Source organism: Callithrix jacchus, chromosome 6 (genome assembly GCF_049354715.1).
Source record: "Callithrix jacchus isolate 240 chromosome 6, calJac240_pri, whole genome shotgun sequence".
In the NCBI taxonomy this organism is placed as follows: Eukaryota; Metazoa; Chordata; class Mammalia; order Primates; family Cebidae; genus Callithrix; species Callithrix jacchus.
In genome coordinates this window covers 158,196,324-158,215,818 of record NC_133507.1, presented here as the reverse complement: position 1 = coordinate 158,215,818, position 19,495 = coordinate 158,196,324, and the positions used below count along the sequence as shown (strand labels likewise).

Below are 19,495 nucleotides of genomic sequence, written 5' to 3'. Positions count from 1 at the left end.
CCAAAGGGAAGCGGAACTCGAGCAATCTTTCTTTGAAGGAATTTTGTCCTTGCAGGGGTGCACCAAACCGCTGCAGTTTTGTCTGAAGTTCAAGCTTTATTCATGAAAGACATTGATTTTTCTGCCTCCTCAGTAAGGTTTTAATAGTGAAGTTTTCTCCAAGTTTGGATGCAAATAAAAATTATTTGGTGATTCATTGAACTCTCCAGGGTCCCCCTCAGGTAACCCCAGGCCTAGGTAGTTTTTGTAAATTGAGGGATAATGACTGGCAAGAACAAAGCTAATTTTGACTGATTTTTGGTCAGGCTGAAGAAATAGTTTCAACACACTGTAGCCTTCACATGTTCTCTGACCAAGTGTCTTCATTTAGGGACTCTCAGAGCACAAAGCTTTGACCAGTATGTCATGCTAGCAGAGGAGAACTCTCTCCAAGCTTCCCCCTCGTCCACTGGCAAACAGCGCCATTACCAGCTGCCTTGAAAGCTGCGGCAGGTCCGAGTCACCCTTGATGACCACAGGAGGGCCGGGATGAAGGCAGTGCTTGTGGCAACAGCTTGGAGACTTTAACTGTTGCCGAGGAAAGAATGAAGGCCTGCCAAGGCCTGGCCAGGAGGAGGAAGCCTTGGTTGCAGTGGCGCTTCAAGAGACAGGTGATGCCACATGGGAGGTTATCAGTGAGGTGCCTTCCAGACCTGAGTCAGCCTCCTGAGCCAGCAAAAGCCCTTTTTTCAGTGCCCCTGCAAAAATTCTTTTCTTTTGAAATGGAGTCTCACTTAGTTACCCAGGCTGGAGTGTACCGGCACCATCTGGGCTCACTGCAACCTCCACCTCCCAGGTTCAAGAGATTCTCCTGCCTCAGCCGCCAGAATGGCTGAGATTACAGGTGTGCGCCATCATGCCTGGCTAATTTTTGTATTTTTCGTAGAGATGGGGTTTCACCATGTTGCCCAAGCTGGCCTCAAACTCCTGACTGCAAGTGATCCGCCCACTTCAGCCTCCCAAAGTGCTGGGATTACAGGCCTGAGCCACTGCACCCTGCTGAAAAATTGTCTACTCGGGGCTTTACTTAATAACCTTAATGCTCAAGGCAGGCAGTGCCTCAGAAGTGAAGGCTGCACCAGCAATTTACATGAAATACACCTTTGTTGCTTCTCTTGTCCACTTTAAAAAATCTTAAACAAAGGCCAAATAGGTGAGGATTTAAATAGGTACATCTCACAAGATTTGTAATTTCGTAAATGCTCGTTGTTATATACATTTTTGTATGAGTTTAATGTCATCTAGAGGGTTTTATGTGTTTAAGCAATAGCTTAGAGATCATTAAAGACAGAAGAAAAAGGCAATTTAAGCCATCAGAAGGAAAATTTATTTTTGACATAGTATTAGAGGAAGATTTCCCCCTTTGCTGTACTCTGTGGTTAAATCGGGTGCCTACCTCCCACGTCTCGAGCTCTGCCCAAGGTAGATGTTACTCCATTTCCCCTAATCCTCTGCCTAGAGCCCCCAGGTTTAGGGGGCATCTCATAGATTCCTGTCAGCACTTCACATAATTGCTATTTTCTCAGGGTTGTTGACTATCCACAGCTGGCGTTCTGGCTGAAGATTTACAGCATACTGTTGAAGGTATAGCTCACATCTACGGAGCCTCTGCTCTATGCCATGCACTGTGCTAGAGGTTAATTTTGGGTGGAATATACCATTGCCAATGCCAATATTAACAGTACATCCTTTCAGTGAAAGCATTAGCAGTAGGCCAGGATTCCTTATTTAGAAGCTCTAATAATACAAAGATTTGAGCCCATCTGAAATGCCAGGTTGCATCTAATAAACATCTGGATGGTATTTTTAGTGGGTCAGTGCAACTAAATGCCACTTTCCAGCATTCACCAAGCACTCACATGCCAGGCACATGCAATTCTCACCAAACCCAGTGGACAAAGCTCTCTCGCCTCCTCTTGACAGATGAAGAACCTGAGACTGGAGAGGTTCAGTGAATTAGCTGCAGTGTCACAGCTAGGAAGAGGCAAAACTGGCATTCGAACCTGGACCTTTTAACTTCAAAGCCCCTCTCATGATGACCGAAGCTAAAAGAGCTCCTTGAATAAGAGAGACAGAGAGAGAGAGAGAGAGAGAGAGAGAGAGAGACAGAGAGACAGAGAGAGAGAGAGAGAGAGAGAGAGAGACAGAGAGAGAGAGAGAGAGAGACAGAGAGAGAGAGAGAGAGAGAGACAGAGAGACAGAGAGAGAGAGAGAGAGAGAGACAGAGAGAGACAGAGAGAGAGAGAGAGATTTAATCATCAGAGATTATAAAAATAAGAATTTTTTGTGAAACTGGAAGTGTTTTGATAAAATTGGAAAATACGATTTTCTTCCCTCAGCCGTCCTGCCAGCCATTGCCTAGTGCCGTGTCTATTCTCTCACCACCCCCAACTGATACAGAAGGGAAGTACTGGAAGGGAAGTGCATGGTTCCTTTAAATGATATGGAAGGACTGGGCAGCACAGTGGCTCATGCCTGTAATCCCAGCACTTCGAGTGGGCGGATCACCTGAGGTCAGGAGTTGGCCAGCTCGACCAACACGGTGAAACGCTGTCTCTACTAAAAATACAAAAATCAGCTGGGTGTGGTGGCTCACACCTGTGATCCCAGCTACTCAGGAAGCTGAGGCAGGAGAATGGCTTGAACCCAGGAGGCGGAAGTTGCAGTGAGCTGAGATTGTGCCACTGCACTCCAGCCTGAGTGACAGAACTAGACTCCATCTCAAAAAACCAAATATATCAAATAAATATAAATAAATAAACTATGCGGAAGTGGCAAGGGAGGTGCTGGGTAGAGGAGGGCGTGACCCCTGGCTGGGGCTCTACCCCGGGCCTGTGTCCTGGACCTAGGTGAAGACAGGCATTTTTGTTTTCCTGCCCAAATGTTGCATTTCCCAAGACCACCATGGCTGCCATGCCCCCATCTTGTGCCTGTAAAAGCCGCGAGACCCTAGCAGGCAGACACACAAGTGGCTGGACATGCAGGAGCACACTGACTGGCACCGGCAGGTGGCAGGCCACCGACGGGCAGAATGACGCAGAGTTTGCCTGGGGCAGTCAGAGAAGGGTTGGGCCACGGGGTGGCCCATCTCCAAGGGAAACCCGTCTCCCTTCTGGCTCCCCCACCTGCTGAGAGCTTCTTCCACTCAGTAGAACCTTGTGCTCATTGTCCAAGCCCATGTGTGATCCAGTTCTTCCAGTACACCAGGATCAGAGAGCCCTCTGTCCTTCTGATAAGGCAGGGGTCTAACTGAGCTGATCAACATGAGCAGCCTGCAGACTGCTAAACTATAAAAGCACCCTGTACCCCACGCCCACTGGGGCCGCAGCTGTAAACATTCACCCCAGACACTGCTGTGGGTTTGGAGCCCCACAACTTGCCCGTCTGTATGCTCCACTAGAGGTTTGAGCAGTGGGGCACTGAAGAAGGTAGTCACACCCTCATCACACGCCCTGCGAGGGGGACGAGGGAACCTTTCCTGTTTCATCACAGCAATGGAAAGAAGGCCTATGTTTCACTGCTCTTCACCACGTGGAGGTCCCTCGAATCCTCTTACTCTCACTGCTCTCCTCTGTGCCCTTTTCTCTCATTCTTGAGCACTGATCGGCTAATAAGCTGTCCCTCTCAAACAACACGCTCTATTTCCACTAGGCTTTTCTGCAGCCGTTGTCTCTTAGTTCAAAGATGTAACTGGAAGGTCAGATAGCTTCTGAAGTGTGTTGCCTCAGTATGATGTGCATTTTGGTTAGCCTGCCATTCACGTTCTCAAGCAAGTCATTGTAAAATTGCTTGTCTCAGCCACATACGCCGGCTGGAATAATTGCACGTCCCTAGGGAGACGGTAGCTCCCTATCTTTTCCCACCGTCTTCTAGGAGAGTTCAGAGGAGAAGATGTATCTTATTTATTCACAAGGCTACTAAACTTATAAGTAGCCAACACTTTGTACAGAAAACACCCCAGATGTCTCCAAGTGAATCTTGGAAAGCGAGGATTTGGGAGGCTCCGTTTGATCCATGAACACTCATGATACTTTTGACTTTCTCTGACCCTATAAATAATACAGCTGTGGTAGATAAGCCGGGCAGCCCTGGGAAAAGCTCTCAAGGTCTTCGTGTGAAGCTTTGAAAGTACTCGGGCAGCACGACTTCCTTTCCTACAGCCGTTGTGCTCCGGGGCTCTCCTGTTGATATCTGCCACTACAGACAAGTCGAGTTGCCTGGAAAAAATGTCAGGTTTCCTGGAAAAGAGGACCGGAGCAGCGTTCTCCATTGTGCTATCTTTCTAGGCACTGTTTGGTTTTTCTTCTACGATAACAGAACTTCAAGAGGAAAGGACAGTGAGAAACCGTGACTGAAGAATTACTCCGTGAACAGCTCAGGAGGACCCGCTACGATTTCACCCTCATTCAAAAAAGAGACATGATATTCCTTTCAGCTGCTACCCATAAAATATTTTTGGATGCGTGTACAATGTTCATGCTGTAATGGGTGCTCTACCCTGAAGGAATTATTAACACATCATGGGTGGCTTTTCACAATTCCCTTGGGCAGAGATTGGGGGATTGACTGCTCCATCCCACCATTTTCCACACCGAGAGGCTGTAGAAATACGTCAAAGCTCTTTCTCTAGTTAGGGCCTGTTGCTATAAATCTAGCATCAAAAGTATCACTATTTTCTAAACACTTTGCCAGGCAGCCTTTGGAGTACAACTTTCTGAAGTTTATAAAGCATAACTGAGACCCATGCCTAGCGAGCATGCTCTGAAGGTAGGTTTAACTCCCGAATGAGGGAAGCCGCAGGACGAAAGCAGGTTCTCAGGAAGACACGAGCAGATCTGATCAATGGGGACAAATGACAAGGAAGCTTCAAACTGCCTCTGCTAAAATTATCACTGAGGAGATTATGACAGTGAAAGAGATCAGACCTAATCGACCCTGTCTTGCTTCTAACTTTTAAGCTGTCCTTGTTTATTCCTGGGCAGAGGCTGAACTACTTTAGGAAGGAATTCATTCATGGTTTAACTCCAAAACAAAACGAAATTGATAATAGCCTTTCCCCGAAAAGATCCCCTTCTTGCCTGGGGACCAGTCTGCCTTTGCAGGACTGAAAAATTAGCTACAGGATTAGAAATTACAGTTTGGGGGTCATGCAGCCTCTTGCTCCCAGAGTTTGAACCTCCCCAAATTGCTCCTGTGGATAACATCACTGTTGTAAAACCTAAGATCAGTGGTTGAAACGTCTGGCAGACCCTGCACTTGATGGGTCAGCTGACACCACCCAGACCAGTCATCTGGCTCAACCATTTCTGGTATCCCACCCAGGAACAGGAGACAGCAAGAAAACCTCACTTCAACCCCTTATGATTCCATATCCAACCTGACCAATCAGCACTCCCCACTTCTCATGCCCCTACCTGCCAAATTATCTTAAAAAACTCTGATCCCCAAATGCTCAGGGAGACTGATTTGATTAATAATAGAACTCTGGTCTCCTGCACATCTGACTTTATATGAATTACTCTTTCTTCATTGCAAGTCCTCTGCCTCGAGAAATTAGCTCTGTTGAGGAAACAGCCAAGGTGAACCCATTGGGCAGTTACAAGCCTGCAGGTTAGAAACAAAACCGGCCATGCCCTGTGGATCAAAAATAATCAATTAATTCATAACGTTTGGGCTTAGTTATGAAGTTTCTACTGGAGAGAAAATTATGCAGTTTTCTACTAGACAGAAACAATTTGCAACTTACCCTTCCTCTACATTGTTTGACTGCCATGTCCATTCTAAGTATTAAATCAAACTTTAAATAATTCTTTCAGAGCTTCAGGCACACCTTAGATGGGGTTTAGGGCTTTAAGACATGAATCTCAGGAGGACATAATTCAGTCCACAGCAGGGGTGGGGTGCTCCAGGATTATATAGGTTCGTTGGATTATTAGACACTGTTTAGTGTGACTTTGAAAGAGGGCACAATGCTTTTTTTTTTTTTTTTTTTGCCTTATTTTTGTAAGTTGTGGGTATCCTTTTCTTAACACTTCTTTTCCGTCATTCTAAACAAGACAATTGTTGATGAAATGGGATTTTCTGGATGGAAAGTCTGTGTACTTTACTGAAACCTCTTTCTACAGTTCTCAGTCTTTCACGTGGGATTCCGTGACCTGACAGCTGAGCATCATTGGAGATTGGCTTCAGTGGTCCTCAATGTGCAGAACATAAACAGCGATTTCTGTCGTCACTCCATAGCATTTGTGGGGCCTTTTATACGGAGTGTGTAAAAGTATTTGCAGGTTTTGGTTTATCTGTCCCCACGTGACATACCTATAAACAGGTATTTTCATCCCAGCTACTTGTTGTAAATATTTAATAAGTAGGCTGATGGTTTGGAATTCTGTTTCTCTATTTGCATGAGTCAAATAATAGACCAAATTCCTTCAAAAAGAGGATACGTTAACATACCAAAAGAAACCGAAACAAGAGCCTTGAACCCGCGATGCCCCCCAGAAACACCTGCCAACAATGGGGCAGAGTGTCCAGCTGCCTGGCCAGTGTGTGCAGGGGCGGGGCCCTCCCTGTTCACAATGGCTTTGCGGCAGTTAAAATGCAAATGGAGGGGAGACTGAGAGCTCACCAACCTCTCACATCTCCGGTCTAAAAGGCGCCCTTTCAGTGCCTTCTGTTCAAATTGCAAATGGCCTTCCTTTGTCCCTGGAGACCTGGGAGACAGTTCTGAATAATTCTTCCCCAACAAATTGGCTTTCCTCTTCCCAGCCACGAAAGCATACTGGTTTTAAAAATACAAAAATTGTATTCAAGGGTCTTAAGGCAGGTGAAGGTTCACAGACACTATAAGGGCAGTTCCAGAGCCTTCACCTACGACGGTGAGGCCAGCAACTACCCTCACTATTTTCCTGTACAGGCCTGAGATTCCCATTAATTTCTCTGCATCAGCTTTGTAAGCACGATTACCCAGAGATTCCCAAGAATTCAGTCATTTCCAAGAAATTGCCCAATGGGACAGAGGAGTGATGTCAAATGAGATGGACCATCTTAAAATCAAAACGTGGGTGGTTTTTGCTCATTGCTGAGGGCTTCATTTCCACTCTGAGGGGGTCTAAGAATGTCAGGAGACACACTGTATTCCAGGAGATACAATGTCAAGGCCCCTGCCGTACTTCATTATTGCCCAAGTCATAAGAATCATCCCCCAAACCCCTCCTATTTCTCCAAGGTTGGGTAACCCAGGGCTGGGTAAGCCTGTTAGGTCAGGTCACGGTGGCACATACAGAGGGGAACTCCGACAGACAGCCAGTGCCAGGGGACCAGCGGCACTGTGTGCCCATCACCACCCTCAGGGACTTCAACGGCCCTCTCCTGGTACCTTCTGAGATATGTACTGCTGAGCTTTGTGGCCAAGACCCTGCCACAAAATTCAGAAGGAGGTTGGCTTCAGTGGAAAAGTAGTCTGTGACTCAGAAGACATTTATTCAATGAGGTGCAAGCTGACAACTTGTTTCTTTGCTCTGGATGCTGGAATTAAACTCCTACCACACCGTATTCTTTTCTGATGACTGCTTCTTTGGAAATGGTACAGCTTGGATTTTCAGGGCAAGAAACTCATGTTTCTTGGCTCGCCGAACAAAATCACAAAAGACACAGACCTGGGGACCTGTCTGCAACCTAAAGTTGGTGTAGAAAGAAATAATTAGAAGAGAAAAGTGCTCTGTCAATGTGTAACCATCGAACTGATCCTAAGTGATCCTAAGCCCGTCCCCAGGCAGGAGAGATCACAAGACTTTTATTACTTATGCTCTCAGGGTAATGAGGCTTTGGTCCTGCTCAACCACAGCCTCCTGTGGTCAGGTCGAAGCCCTTGCCTCGTCTGCTTCTCACCTGCCACTCCCTCAGCAGCAGTCCTGCACTGGGTAGGGGAGTCGTACAGGATGGGCCGCTGTCTGGTCTTGCATTGTGTACACATCTTGCCAAGGTGGTGGCCTGCTTTCTGCTCTGGGTCTCATAAGTGTTCCATGAACTCACATCCATCAATCTCTGGGCATCAAGACTCAAGCAAGCCCCTCAGGTTGGCTGAGATTGGGGGACTGACCTCATGTCACCCCCTCACTTTCCGCATCACCGCCAACTGAGCATTTCAGCCCCATGATCAGATGGGTGACAAATACCCTGTCTTCATTGTCTTCACATGAGTCTCACTGACTCCACAGGTCCCGCCCATCAGGCAGGAGAGGACTGAGCCTCATGGCTACTGGCCCTTCCCCATCTTCCAAGGCTTCCTGTTGCTCCCTCAGGACAAGGGTCTCGGACATTCCTGCATTATGTATGTGGTCTGGCAGCTTTCTGCCCTATGCTCCTGTGGAGCTGGGAGCCTTGGACGAGATAGTGTCTCATGTTGGGACCTCAGCCTTTTAAATATATTCAAGAGCCCTGAGGAGACCTGGCATCCTCCTGGGAATGCATACAGGGAGTGAGACACAGGTAACCCCTACCCACATGCTCCATGGACCTCAGATCTGTTCTCCATCCAAGAAAAACAACTGCACTCCCGCCTCACCTCCCTCACTCAGGGATACTGTGCACTACCTTTTCAATGGGCTTAAAAGAATGGAGGAAAAAATTGTCCTCAGACAACTTTAAACAGTTTTAAAATGGAAAACGTACTCTCAGGGACTTCCTAGACATTAAAAGAAAGCTCTAGGTAGCTCCAGGTAGCTAGAAAGTAGGAAGAGCCCACCTCTTCTTGGAATGGGGACGAACACACATGAACCCTTATCTTATGAAATCCAGCAGTCAGCTGCATCATGGTGTGTGTGAGTGAGAAGACCCCAGAATGAGACTACCTGGGTGAGCCTATGCCTAGTGCTCTCAGAGCCTCCCCTCTTCCCATCTATCCCTGCTCTGCCCTGTATCGTGGGTGTCTGGCCTCTGCAGGCTATGAGCCCAGGTGCATATGTCTCTGGCTTCTGACTTGGCTGGGCCAATGGGAACCCTGATGGGCCATGGGTGTGTGAAGGAGTCTGGCTAGGCTTCTTATCTCTCTTTGTTGGGCTGTCTTGCCTGGAGTGTCCTTCCTTCTACAAGCCAGCTCCTGCCACAAAGACCCACCCTGGTGACAGCTTCCCTCCAGTGAGTCTGATTCCTGGGCTCTGGTAACTGTCTCCTTCCTTATGCCTCTGAGAGGTAGTAGCCCCTTCCTGATGCTGTGGATGCCAGGGTTGCCTCAATGTCCCTTGTCCAACTTCTTGGTTCTTCTGCCATCTAGGAAGTCCCTGTAATTAAATTCTCTGTCTTTGAAAACTTAGGATGACTGTTTATCCTCACTGGATCCTGACTCAGCCACCTATGACTGTGTGGTTGTGGTCAAGCCTCTTTCTCCGGCTAGGCCTGTTTCCTCATCTGGAAGACTGGGCAATAATGGGTTCTTCCTTAGAGAACTCACCCCGGGGTGAGTTAAATAAGGTAATACTCAGAATTTGTTACTTGGAACTCATACAGTAAGTGGTAGTTCTTGGAGTCTGTACCAGAGGGTCCTGAACTGTGGGCCGAGTATGACCTTCAATGATGCCTATTCACTGGATTCAACAACCACCAATCACAGACTGAGGAAGTTGTTTACTTTTGAGGTGTTTTCTTTTTCCCTCTATTCTTCCAGATGCAAGAAAAGCTGTAGTCTGCTCCTAGTATGTCTTTAGAACTTGGAGGCTCCATGTCCAAGGGAGAAAGAGCAGGTTTCAGACTGAGAAAGCAGAGCCCGACTGTGTCGCTCTGTTTACATGGGGTGTGCTCTTACAGCCAGCTTCTACTGATGGCAGAGGATGCAGTTTTCCATTTCTGGAGGTGATAAAAGTTCTTTTAATAATAAATTCATTTAAGTTTTTTTAAAAAAAGATCAACTTGGAGAAACAGAAGCAAGAGTGCAGTTGGGTGGAGCTCCATGACCTGAGCTTGAAAGCCCTTCCCTGCAGACATGCTCTGGGGCTGGGGGTGAATCAGGACACAGAATGACAAAGACAGTTTCTGCCTTCAAGGAGGGCACAGTTCTCAGCCAAGTTCAACAGGAATAATATGACAGAACATAATTAAATAGCAACTAATTTGTTACAGATGCAAATTCTGTAAAAGTTCGAAGACGTGTGGGCCAAAGGGGTCAGGAGAAGGCGGGATGGAGGAGGCGACTTAACGGGAGGGACTCTGGGTGGTCGACACAGGTGCAGAGGAATGGGGACCTGGGTTAGGGGAGCTAGGCAAGGCGAGTGTGATGGTGTGGCAAAAATCGGTTTTGAGTTTCCGGGGTAGAGATCCAGGTCGGTGTCAGGGGTGCTGGGAAGGAAAACGATGACAAGCAAAGGGCAGGAAACGCAGAGTTCTGCGTCATTAAGCGTCAGTTTCTTGAGAGGCTGTAGTCCTCAAAGAATTGTTTTTGGCTGTGGTGTACAGGCAGGGTCTGTGGCTGAAGCCCTGCAGAAGGAGGACAGGCCAGCTGGGAAGCTGGGAGGCTGATGCTGTCACCCTGGTGTGACCCTGTCCCTGAGGCAATAGAGCTGGGGAAGGGGCCAGGTGATCAGGGCTGAGGGCAACAGCGCCATCAGTCAGGGCACTCATAGGTTAAAGCCTCATCTGGGGACACAGTGAGGAGCTGACCTGGGAAGGAAGAGGCTACATAGTTTATATCAGATCATGCACATGTATGCATGCAGGCATGCATGTGTGCGCACGCACATGCACGCGCACTCTTCCTGCAGTTCCTCACCAGGAAAGGAGGTCATAGCTGAGTTGAAGAAAGTGAGGCAGGAGTGTTTTCTTTGCAGGAAACATTTGTGTGGAGGGGTCTCTCCCAAGGGTGCCCATATCAGGCCAAAGACTCGGGCTGTGGGATCCCTGATCCATCTGATCTCCTTTCTGCAGGAGCCTTGCTCTTCCCCACAGAGACGTGTTTGCATCTAGAGGGAGAATTGTGAGTAAAAGCAATGACTGCATTTTGCACATGTGGACTCCCCCATGGAAAAGTGCGGAGCCCAAGCCAGGCACAGGATCCGAAATGAAGGTGAGTCACAGGACCGTCGCACGCTCAGGCTGCCCTCAGAGAAATAGGTGATGGAGACTCTTCCTCTTTCCGCAACTAACAAGAATCCTATCTTAAAGAGAAGTGTTTCCTTTTGTGAGTGTGTGAGACAGAGTCTCACTGAGATGTCGAGGCTGGAGTGCAATGGCGCGATCTCGGCAACCTTGGCTTTGCTTCTCAGGTTCAAGCTATTTTCCTGCGTCAGTCAGCCTCCCAAGTAGCTGGGATTCCAGGTGCGCGCCACCATGGCTGGCTGATTTTTGCATTTTTAGTTGATACAGGGGTTTCACCATATTGGCCAGGCTTGTCTCTAACTCCCAGTCTCAAGTGATCCACCCACTTTGGCCTCCCAAAATACTGGAATTACAGGCATGAGCCATTGCACCCAGCCTGTTTCCTTTTTTAGTTTTAAATTTGGCAGTCAGAATTTTATATGTTGCTGCAAAAGACATGAAAAAATCGGAAGAATCGCATAAGATCGCTCCCTGCTGTGCTTGCTGTCGCTTGGCATCTATCAGGGGCACCGATCTTCAGCGGTGGCGGTAACTTCATGGCCCGCGCTCCTCAGTGAGGCCACACACGTGCAGTGCAGTTGCACCATGCAACGCAAATGTGCAACATTTACCCAACAAATGCACCTCTTTTCCAGAAACTGTACACCGTAGACATTGAAAGGAATGCTGGGACCTCCAAAACCTGCAGTTGCATTTCTGGTAGATGGCAGCTCACTGTCATCCTGCAGACACAGATGAAACCGCAGGACGGGGTCCGAACCGGGAGCACTAGCAAGTTAACAGCACCAACATCCAGCACAGCAGAATCTCCTGGTCGCAGGGAGCAAGGAGCAAAAACACGGCCAGAAACAGCTTCCCAGATGTTCAATGAAGGACATTTAAACGAGACATTCACCATCTGGTTAATAACACAGCACTGAGCGGGACTTAGTAACGATATCCCAAGACTTAAATCCATTCTTTTCCCTGAGCATTAAACTGCTTCTCCATTTGCCCTATGAAAACAGGCGATGAATAAATGTTTGTTCAACCTCATCCCTGTCAAAGTCATTGGTCTTTAGAAAAAAAATATGTGTATATATATATATATGTATATATATATATATATATACACACACACACACACACACACACACACACACACACACAGTTTATATACATACATATGAAGTGTCTTCACTGTGGGCTCAACAAAACTCTCTGTAGCGCATGTGATGATCGGCCTTTGCCACAGCGCACAGGAGACAGGAAGTCAGAGCTGCCCATGAATTCCCCACCTTGTTAATTTTATCAAAGCACAGATAATCTGAAAACAGGAAAGATGCTATAAATGGTGGTTCTGTTTGTGGATCCATCTTGCAGCTGGTGTGACCAGTATCTACCCAGCCAGAGGGCAAGAGAGGGAAGGGCTTGAGATGTCTCTAAATTCCTCTCTTCCTTTGCTTTCTAAGTCCTTATCCTGCTGGGCTTGCAGCCTGCTTTGGGGTCCTTCAGGCCCCCCATCCACCCTGTAGGCCAAGTGGTGCTGAACCTTTCACTGTGGGCTTGCGGTCATTCTGGGGCCACTGCACTTCCAGGAGCTGCAGCCTTGAGAGGGTCCTCAACGTGGCTCACCCACCCCTCACCCACTCTTCCCCCTCCACACAGGCCCTTGCACCGATGGCTCAGAGTGGACAAGGAAGGTGACGTGGAATGTGCATGAGAGGTGTGTGAGCAGAGCCCAGCGCCCAGAGTGAAACAGGAACGAGGAAGGGAAAGGGGACTCATGCAGCCACCCTGAGATGACAGATGCTTTTGGGCAAACAGGGCCAGTGGTCACTCCCCATGTAAGCACTGGCCATTACTGTGGTTATCTGCATCGTCATTCCCTCACATCTCCTGCCCATGCCTGCCCCATCCTGCTGCTCACTGAGCATGGTCTTCACCTCCTGGGGGAAACAGAAGCTGGGGCTGGAGGGGCCCCACACCTGCCTGTGGCTGCCAGCACCCCCTGCTCCCTGTGTGAGCCCTTCCTCCCACCAGCTCCGCTCTCCAGCTCTGCGCCACCAGCACCTCAGGCAGGTCCCCGTGGCCCAGTCTAGGATCGATTGGGAGACAAACGGGCATCAGCCACTCAGAGGATGGGAGCCTTGGGCCGTGACTTAGCTTCTGCTAGTGACTGCTCCCTAAACTGCACAGGGAGGATGACGGTGGGGACTGCCTCATCGTGGCGGGGGCGGATTTCAAGTAATTGGAGGAGCACCTGGCTTCAGGGAAAGCTCAATAAACACGAGCTGCAGGCCCCACCATCTCTGCCCCGGGAGCGCCTCTGGGTTCTGACTTGTCCCCCACGTACCTGGCTGATGGTATTTTATGTCCTCCTCTCCACTGCTCTATGCTGTAGCTCCTCCACTCCTGCCCCTGGGCTTGGTGCTTGGGATACAATCGGGGCCGATTCATCCACAATTCCTGACCTCGGGGCTGTACATATGGCAAAGGAACAGATGGGCAGTGGGTAGGCAGGCATCTAATCTCGTAAGAGGGAACATGCGGGACGGTGGGTCCAGAGAGGGATTCCGAGGGGGAGATGATCCACTTTGAGGCAAAGAGAAGAAGCAAAACCTTTCTAGGAGGATTGAGAAAGGATTCCAGCAAATGCATGGAAGCCAGATGGGAAGGATCCTGGCCCACTCAAGGGCAAGCGAAGGATAGAGAGGCCGAGCCTGAGTGAGCGTGTGGGAGCAGGGAGGAAAGCAGCCCTCTGTGTCTTCATTGGGGTTTCCGACACCTGCAGGGTGTCTGGAGGTGGACACAGAGGAGCACCAAGGCCCACAGCAGTGGACTGTGCCATGTCATGCTGGAGAGGTGGCTGAAGGGCAGCTGCTGTGTGGCTGGAAGGAAGGCGGCCACACTCTGGACCGACCAGCCTTGGACAAAACCACCAGAGCCGTGGCCTTCTGGAGCCAACCTTAGGGAGGGTGGGAGCACGAGAATGCATGGCTGGGTTCCCATTTCTCATCAACCCCAGAGCTTGATCTGACCGAGAAAAATGAAGGGAGCGGCATGTCTCACTCCCACATCATGGCACACACTCTGACCCAGCTCCTCTCCAATCACCCGATGTGGTCACCTGTGGTCACTCTACCCCATCCCTGGGTTTCTTCCTCCTAGTGGTTCCCCAAATCCTGCCAATCTCATGAAGCCACCTCCAGTTCGCCTCTTTTACAAAGTCTTCTCGGCCCCTGTAGCCACACTGGCTTCTCTAGTCCTTGAGACTGTGGTTCACACCATGTTAACATTAATCCTGAAACACACCATCCCCATCTGCAGGTATCCAGCGTGTGTGTTCTCATTCCTACCGAGAACGTAACCACAGATGGGGCCTCAGACAGGAACTCAAAAAACGTGGGTCTAATTTCCAAAGTGTAATCCACAGGGTAACGATCCACTATATACTTTTATGGACAGAAGAGAACTGTCTGCAAAACACTGATAATCATTTTAAGCTGCATTCATTCATTCATAAGCTCATTCATTTATTCATTCTGCAAGTATTTTTTATACATCTATTACTCTCCAGTCATCACAAGTAAGATGTTTTTGATAAGAAGATGACTTTTAAACTGAAAAGAAGTATGAAGGAAGTTTGGGTTTTTTTTAAAGTGGATGGTATTTTGAAACACTGCCCTCTGTATCTAATTTCTTACTACCCCACACATCTAAGCCAGCCAAAGCACTGTGACTGACCAGGGAGCCTGCCCAGGCATGGCACAGAACCTGGCATGGTCTGGGCTGCACAGCTGCCAGCTTGCCACAAAGCAGCTCCCACCGGGCTGCTCACTTCAGAGCTTTGAGGACATTTTGTTCGTTTGTTTTGAGCGGCATGTCTCACTCCCACGTCATGGCACACACGTGGACAACATTGCTCTGTTGTCCAGTCTGGAGTGCAAAGTTCAGATCTCGGCTCACTGCAACCTCCACCTCCCAGGCTCAAACGATTCTCCTGCCTCAGCCTCCTGAGTAGCTGGGATTACAGGCACACACCATCATGCCGAGCTAATTTTTGTGAGACAAAAATACACCATGTTGGTCAGGTTGGTCTTAAACTCCTGACCTCAGGTGATCCACCCACCTTGGCCTCCCAAAGTGCTGGGATTACAGGCATGAGACACTGTGCCTGGCCAGGGCTTTGAGGATATTAAGGCAGGAATCAGGGGAGTCAGGCCTGGAGTCATCTCCATTCTAAAAGGAAACAGCAGGATTCAGAAAAATCTTAGGAAATCCTTAAAATAAACAGGCTCCATCCTGATCTTCAAATGCAACCCTCCTTCTGAATAAAACATTTCTTTCCCTTGTCGCCCTGCCCTACCTCCTCACCTCCCCACCATCTTCCTAAACAATTTCCCTCCTCCGCGTTCTATGTAATCATCAAATGCCTGTGCTGGCCCTGGGCTTCCCCGTCGTGCATGCGCCTCCCCACTGGCCTCGGCCTCACGTAAATATTTAATACTCTTTGTTTAGGATCTGCCACTATGCATCCTACAGTCATTCAGAGTATGTTCTGATTAATGTGTAGTTTGTCAATAGTGCCTGTGCCAAAGAGTAATTTTGGGTCCTAAAAGATCCAGCCCCTTTCATGCACTTAACTTTTGTTTTGCTTGTAATAGATTTTTACTCTAAAAAACACAAAAACTGTAGACAAGCCAAGGAAACTGTTCCCTACAATCCCAATGGTCTAGAGCCAGTCACCATCAGGGAGACTCTGGAGGATGATTCCACAGAACGCAGTGGTCCAAAATGCAGTTCTTTTTCTTTTTTTTGAGATGGAGTCTCACTCTGTCACCCAGGCTAAAGTGCAGTGGTATGATTTGGCTCAGTACAACCTCTGCTTCCTGGGTTCAAGTGATTCTCCTGCCTCAGCCTACGGAGTAGCTGGGACTACAGGCATGTGCCACAATGTCCAGCTGATTTTTGTATTTTTAGTAGAGACAGAGTTGTACCATGTTAGCCAGGCTGGTCTTAAACACCTGATCGCAGGTGACCCACTGGCCTCGGCCTCCCAAAGTGCTGGGATTATAGGTATGAGCCAATGTGCCAAGCCGCAAAATAGTCCTTACAAAGGAAGAAACATGCCAGCTCATGCCAGCTCATGCGCTCCTCTTTTAACCAGGAGCCATAACCCTCCCCTCATGAAATTTTTGTTCCTATTTGCTGAATCCCTGGAATAAATACGTAAAAGGAGGAATTCTGGGTCCAGATGTAGGCCACTTTAAATGGATTTCGCTGCAAAGTGTCACATTGTCCTCCAGGACCTTGTTCCAACTAACACCCTCGTCAGCTGTGAGCCTTCCAATTTTCTTCTGTTTGCCTCATACTCAGCTCACCCTCCATGGCCTTGCCGGCAGACGTAAGAAATGATGCCATCTTATTCCCATTTTCCCTCTTTTCCGTTAAATGCCAGTTGATGTCTGGAGAAGGCTTTTCTAAGGCAAATCCACGTAAAGAAGGGGTCAGGTTAACAGTCGACAGAAGCGGCAGTGGCTCTTTCACGAGTTTAGGAACGCACACGACGGATCGTGTGCCATATTCCACGCACGACCCCCTCCTTGTCCCCAAAGCTTAGACATCAGTGATGAGCTTAGATGGCAGACGAGGGCTGAGTGTTCTCCGTACAGGGCATTTGCAAAGCCATCTATTTCTGTTCCAGAATGACGAATTAAAAATGAAAACCGTAGCCGGTTTGTTGATTGGAGCAGTCCTGGTGGTGCCCACTCTGTTCCGGGGGCTCTTCTATCAACTTTCCAATCTAACTGGGGCGGAAGGGTGAGAGGCGAGCAAGCAGATCAACAGAGGTGAAAATGCAAACAGGATGCCATGAGAAGTACCGGGGTGGCTGGAACTGGGAATGTTTCTTTTCCTGTCAAGCAAACGGTGGTTTTTAATGAATGTATCGAGCTGATCAGTGAACTCAGTAAATATTTACACAACATCTATTTTTATGTTCCAGGAACAAAAATGAACAAGGCTTGGCCTCTTCCCTAAGAAGAGCTCTAATCTGAGGTGTAGAGAATGGGGAGAAAGTAGAAACTGAAGAAGTACTTTTGCTTCTCTGACTGAGTAGTAGCTTTTGCCGGGCTGCTCCCTCAGGGCCCCGCACTCCCGTCCTCTAATGACTGTGTGGCAATCAAGGTAGACAGTCTCCACTTTGCAAAGAAAGCTGGGGCTCCTGGGAGGTGAGCCTAGCCCAGGGTGACCGTGTTGGTAAATCACCCAGGGGGTGTACACGCAAGACCTTCTGATGCCAAAGCTCGTGTTCTGGCCACTATCCCCTCCCACTTGGAATGGAGTGAAGAACTGGGAGAAGAAAAGGCATTGTGGAGAGGGAGGGAGAGGTGAGGCAGCCATTCGGTTGATTGCACAAACTGAATCTAATATTCAAGACTGTCTGCATCAGGCCAAAACAACCCACCATGTATCCCAGGCCAACAGTCCGCCGTGTCCTGGGGAAATAGTCACTAAATCCATGATCTGGTGTTGAGAGCTCAAGCCTGGCCTCGTGCTTGCATGCTTTGCTCTGCTTTGCTTTTTGTTTTTTTTTTTTTTTCATTTTCCATTTTCATCTGGCTCTGTGGATGCTTGGGGTGACTGGGCTTCAGGTCGGCACGTCTGGAGCAGACCTAACACCACGGCACATCTTCTGCACAGCACAAAGGTCTGATTTATTAACTATGCTCTCCCCTGAGGGAACAGAAACAAGGGCACTTTGGAAGGCAAAGACCAATGCTGCTGCTGAAATGATGAGGCCTGGAGAAAAGAAGCCGAAGCCAGAGAGTGAGAGAGAGAAACATGCAGTCCTGAAACCCTGAACAGAAAATCCTCATTACGTCGTCTCTCAGCCTGATGCCAACTGGATTTTTCTCTAGATGTGCTGGGACTGACGTCAGCTTCTGTCTCAACTGCCCCCTGAGTATGCCAAGGCTCTTTTCTTTTTCTGTTGGCAAGTTTATCTGGAGACCACACATGCTTCTTGTAGGCCCCTAGAGCAGTGCCCTGGGATTTCCAGGTTGGTCCGAAGTTACTGATGAAGATGACAGGCAGATAAACAGCAGGTTGCACCACTTGCTAGCATCTCTCTGTGTCTGGTCTTCATAAGAGAGTGGGGATGAGGGAGGGAGGGAGGGATGGAGGGAGGGAGAAAAGTGGAGCAGAGAAGTGAGGAGGGAGCAGAGCGAAGGGGAGTGAAGAAGAGATGTCCTCCAAAGAGTGGTGGCTTCAACCAGGGCTTAACGACCCATCACATGGGGCAACTCCAGGTTCTGTACAGAAGAGCTCCACGTTCACCGGTTTTGAGCATATAGATACTTGAACAGTGCTTATTTTCTATACCACTTCATCCACAAAGAAGGCCACCCTCAAATTCAGGCTCTCCTCCAAGCAACTATTGAGGCATCCACTTGATGAGGGGGTACATGTGCAATTTATGACTTGCTGTCATAAATCCTGTGGGTTTGTTTGAAGGAAATTAAGTGAAATCGGCTGGTCCACAGACACTGTGCCAATGGCATCCGAGATGTAAGCGCCACGGGGACCAGAAATGAACCTCAGCCCTCCCGTTACTCTCCCAGCAGAAAGAATGGGCTTGGGTGTTCACGGAACAAGCAGAGTGTGCTCTGGGCACCTCTAGGGACCAAGCAGGTCCTGTGGCCTCTCCCCCTCGTCCCGCCACACGAGCCCTCAGCCTGGCCGGCAGCGTTCCTTGTGATTTTGAAGAGCTTGACCTCAGCAAGCTCGCCACTGATTAATGGGAACACCTCAGGTGATAAACTATGTATACTCACAGGGGTTTTATTTTAAAAGGGCTCTGTAACATAAAATGATGACTATATTAATTTCGGGTTTGTACAGTTTCAATATGCATATGGACAAAGACTGGAAGAAAACAATACCAAAAAATTCTCACATTGGGGTGAGGCGCTGACTGTGCAATTCTGTCACCTTGTATTGAATGTCTATTAGACCTGAGCAAAGGGTTAGGGATTCAAGCAGGGCAGCTTCCCATCTGCTAGTAGACAGCACATCCTCATCCTGTATGGATGATCGCACGGATAACTATGGAGTTACCCATGGTGATGCACTACAGTAGTTCGTTCGCATTGCAATAAAGGAATACCTGAGACTGTGCGATTTATGAAGAAAAGAGATTGACTCGGCGCATGGCTTTGTAGGCTGTATGAGAAGCATGGCACCAGCGTCTGCTTCTGGGGGCCTCAGGACGCTTCTAATCATGGTACGAGGTGAAGGAGGAGCCAGCATCTCACTTGGCCAAAGCACAATCAAGAGAGAGAGGGAGGTGCCAGCCTCCTGTGAACTCACAGAGTGAGACCTCATTTAT

The 19,495-nt window shown here is 48.6% G+C and overlaps 1 long non-coding RNA gene across 1 annotated transcript; it reads right to left on the bottom strand.

The window, feature by feature from the left end:
- Window positions 1–7,497: 7,497 nt before the first annotated feature.
- LOC118154706 (uncharacterized) lies at window positions 7,498–19,419 on the bottom strand. The gene is made up of 4 exons (XR_004744923.3): window positions 19,274–19,419; window positions 13,460–13,584; window positions 12,288–12,430; window positions 7,498–7,713 (listed from the first exon to the last, which is right to left on the bottom strand). It is a non-coding gene; the product is annotated as an uncharacterized LOC118154706 (long non-coding RNA).
- Window positions 19,420–19,495: the final 76 nt, after the last annotated feature.